The sequence below is a fragment of the Charadrius vociferus genome, unplaced genomic scaffold (genome assembly GCF_000708025.1).
Source record: "Charadrius vociferus isolate BGI_N301 unplaced genomic scaffold, ASM70802v2 scaffold816, whole genome shotgun sequence".
NCBI classification, from domain to species: domain Eukaryota; kingdom Metazoa; phylum Chordata; class Aves; order Charadriiformes; family Charadriidae; genus Charadrius; species Charadrius vociferus.
Window position 1 is genome coordinate 90,361 of NW_009648884.1, and position 3,651 is coordinate 94,011.

General features: G+C 52.9%; 4 non-coding genes across 4 annotated transcripts; all 4 read left to right on the forward strand.

Moving 5' to 3' along the window:
- The first annotated feature begins 2,078 nt into the window (after positions 1–2,078).
- TRNAC-GCA lies at positions 2,079–2,150 on the forward strand. The gene has a single exon. It is a non-coding gene; the product is annotated as a tRNA-Cys (tRNA).
- A 283-nt stretch (positions 2,151–2,433) lies between these two features.
- TRNAC-GCA lies at positions 2,434–2,505 on the forward strand. The gene has a single exon. It is a non-coding gene; the product is annotated as a tRNA-Cys (tRNA).
- A 422-nt stretch (positions 2,506–2,927) lies between these two features.
- TRNAC-GCA lies at positions 2,928–2,999 on the forward strand. The gene has a single exon. It is a non-coding gene; the product is annotated as a tRNA-Cys (tRNA).
- Positions 3,000–3,327: 328 nt separating this feature from the next.
- On the forward strand, positions 3,328–3,399 carry TRNAC-GCA. Its single transcript has one exon. It is a non-coding gene; the product is annotated as a tRNA-Cys (tRNA).
- Positions 3,400–3,651: the final 252 nt, after the last annotated feature.

Here is a 3,651-nt window from a genome sequence, read left to right on the forward strand (position 1 = left end):
CAGCAGGAAAATGGGATTTTGGAGTTCTAACATCCAGTGATAAGGCTCTTTTTCAGGCAGGTTCCTGTATTATGGGAAAATATCTGGAAGGGGGTTGCACTGGAATGACTTACATTTTAGCAGGAGTGACTGAATTGATCCAATTTATGTGTGCACGGGTAGAAACTGGGAGGTGTCTGTGAAAGCCCTTCTACAAGAATCCTTTGTACAGGGGGTCTTGAAATTTTAGAACTGGAATTTTCTTCCAGATTGGGAATTTGACTGCTTAGAGATACTGGTGTGATTAAGGGGGGGGGGGAATACTGCCTGAAACTGCTCTGTGCCACGAGCTGCAGATTTCACTGTGGACAGGGGGCTCTGGGGAATGTCCCTCAGACCTTGCTGAAGCGGAGCAAGGACACATCAAGCCCACTGCTGCTGGCCGAGGTGGCGGCTGACACACATGCTGCTAAACCCTCCCTCAGTGGTGAGACAGGCTGTGAGCTCATCGATTGTTAATTGCAATCAGAAGGGGTGATCTGAACTGTCGAGGTCAGCTGCAAGGCTTCAAGATGAGAGTTGGAAGGTAGGTCTGTGCAGAAGCTCCTGGTAGTATGTGGAGCTGCTCCTGCTTTTTCTGGTGTTCCCCTCTGGCTGGAGCAGAGCCAGGGATGCATTTGGATGTGATCTGTGGGTCAGCTCATTTCCTGGCCCTGCTGAGCCAAGGGCTACTGAAAGGGTTGGGAGGCTGCCCTGTGCCTGGGCTCGCACGTGACAATAAAGGTAGTTTTCTCCTGGATATCATGGTCCTGGAGCACTCTAACACCCGGATTGACCCCAGCATGTGCTGCTGGGGGGCTGCGGGGTGGGAAATGGGGTGCTGCTCCCAGGACTGGCTGTACCTCCCACCTCAGGCAGCCCCGGCTGCAGCTGCGCTTGCCTCCATCTGCCCAGGCACTTGCCTCTTCCCACACCACACTTCATTTTTCCCTCTGCTTAGAGATTTCTGATACTTGTGCTGCTCCTGATGCTTTCAGTGCAGAGAGCTTACAGTGGAGGAAGGAGGGTGGTGAGGGAAGCAAAGCCTCAGAGATACTGTAGTGCAAACACAGGCAACGATGGACAAGAGCAACAGGAAAGGCAGATGTTTGTAAAGTGGTGGTGTATTTAAACAGCTGTTGGCCTAACCAGCATGAATCCACAAAATATTATGGCCTAAAAATGGTTTCTCAGACATTCCCACTGGAATATGGGGAGCTGTGCACTGGCAGCAGCTGGGGAAGGGAAACTTGGAAAAGGACTTACATGGACTGAGGGGAACTCTCTTCTCCACAGGCTGTTCCACGGAGCGGTCGTGGCTTCCTCGCAGCAGAGCTGGATCCCCCGGGAGGGTACAACGGGCCCTGCGGCTCTCACCGCAGCACTCCAACCCTGCGCCTGAAGTTGATCTCTTTCTTTGTGAGCGGTGGCCATCGTTGCAGCGCGCTGGTGCTGACGGAGCTGTTCCTCAGGCCTGTAGAGAGAGGCAGAGACCTGCTTATGAGTAAGGAACCACCACTAAAATAAAGGTGTTCCCCTTTGATCTACTTTAACAGCCTGTGCTGGACTTTTAGTTTAAGGAGGCTTTATCCTGAGGCAGGGCAAGGCACGATAGTTGGACGAAACGCTTTGGGTGCTTCTTTGTGGGTATGCCCTGCCTTTGGGCAGGCAGTCAGTGAAGGCAGAGAGGCCGTGGGCAGGGTGGGGGGTGTTGTGTAGGTGATTTGTCTGTGAGGCCGGTGTGGTCTGTAATGGCAGGGCACACCCTGAGAGCAAAGAGAGGTGCAGCCGAGTGCCTTCAGCCGTGTTTTGAAGTCAGTGTTTTGTCCACGGTTGGATGTTTTAGAGAAAGACAAGTGGGAAATCATTGGCTTGGCGGCAGGAGGCAGGTTGTAGGCGTGGTGAGAGCCGTGGTGGGTTCAGGGTAAAAGGAGGGGTAATGAGAGGTCTGTGGTGTGTGAGAGGCAGCGCTGCAGGTGCGGTGAGCACGGGCAGAGGAATGTGGCAGAGCCGGCGGGTCAGTGGGCAGCAGGAGCCGTGCCGGGCAGTGGTGCCCAGGTGGGGGTATAGCTCAGGGGTAGAGCATTTGACTGCAGATCAAGAGGTCCCCGGTTCAAATCCGGGTGCCCCCTCCCTTTTCCTTCTTTTGGTCCAGAAAAAGGTGGCTTTGGAGCTCTTTATTTCAATGCTTTTCCTGTAAACAGCCAGCAGGCTCCATCCTCTGTTTGATCAGGTGCTGGGGAGAGGTGAAGAAGCCGATTCCCACAAGAGAAGAGGAGTACCAGGGGGATGTTGCAAAGAAAGAGAGGACTACTTCCCGAGGAGCTGCTTTTTGTCCTGGGACAAAGTTGTGGCCGTTTGCTGTGGTTATTGGTAAAGAGGAGTGAGATTTGTGCTGGGCAGGTGCATGGGAGAGGGGGTATAGCTCAGTGGTAGAGCATTTGACTGCAGATCAAGAGGTCCCCAGTTCAACTCTGGGTGCCCCCTCACAACTCTACTTTTTCTTGGGATTATGGCGGGTGTCTTGCAGGAGGGCTGACTGGCAAGATCAGCTCAGCTTCCTCTCCTGTTAATTATTTTCACAGTTACAGTCAGAGCCAGAAAGCGCAGGGAAGATGTCAGAGTCTCTGAGGCGGCTGCTGTGTCAAGTTACAGTCTGCTCACCAGACTGCAACTGGGAGAGGAAGCGGAGAGGGACAGAGAGGAAGCGGGCCAAGGTCACCCGGTAAGTGAAGAAAGGGGACAGTGCCTGTGTTGGAGTGCAGGGACACAATGTCTGGGCTGCTGTCGCGTTTCATTCTTGCAATTTCTGCCACAGAATTTGCTTGCTGTGGAACAGAGAGGTCAGAGATTGGGGTAGAATGTCCTGGTAGATGATTTTTGTTTGTGACGTGAGAGGTGTGCATGAAGGGGGTATAGCTCAGTGGTAGAGCATTTGACTGCAGATCAAGAGGTCCCTGGTTCAACTCCAGGTGCCCCCTCTTTTTCTTCCCCTTCAGCCTTCCTTTTGCCAAAGGGTCTTGCAGAAGGAAGATGGAGAGTTCTTCCTGGGTCGGAAGTTGGTTTTGGAGCCTCAGCATCAAAGCTACTGAGGGAACTGCAGAGGATGTGCACTGTGCGAGTAACTAGTTGCTGCCTGTGCGTATTCATCTCTGTTCTGGATTGTGTGCAGTAATTGTCTGTGCAGCCCGTGGCTGGCAGATGAAGCTGCAGAGAGGGCTGTCAATAATGGAATCTGACCAGTGGACAGAAAAACTTGTCGTCTTCCAGAAACGTTCTTCAAATGTCCCTGTGACAGGTGTGCACAGAGGGGGTATAGCTCAGTGGTAGAGCATTTGACTGCAGATCAAGAGGTCCCTGGTTCAACTCCAGGTGCCCCCTCTTTTCTTCCCCTCCAGCCCTCTTTTTGCCCCAATTTTTCACAGAAAGAAGAGAGCGAGCTCTTCCTGGGTCTTGTGAGCTTGTGCTGTGCAGTGAAGGTTGGTTTCAAAGCTCCAGCATTGAAGGCCCGGAGGCCCTGAGTCTGAAGGAAGTGCAGGAGTCGTGCACTGTGCGAGCAACTACTTTGCTGCCTGTATGTACTTGTCTCTGTTCTGGATTGTGTGCAGTAATTGTCTGTGCAGCCCTTGGCTG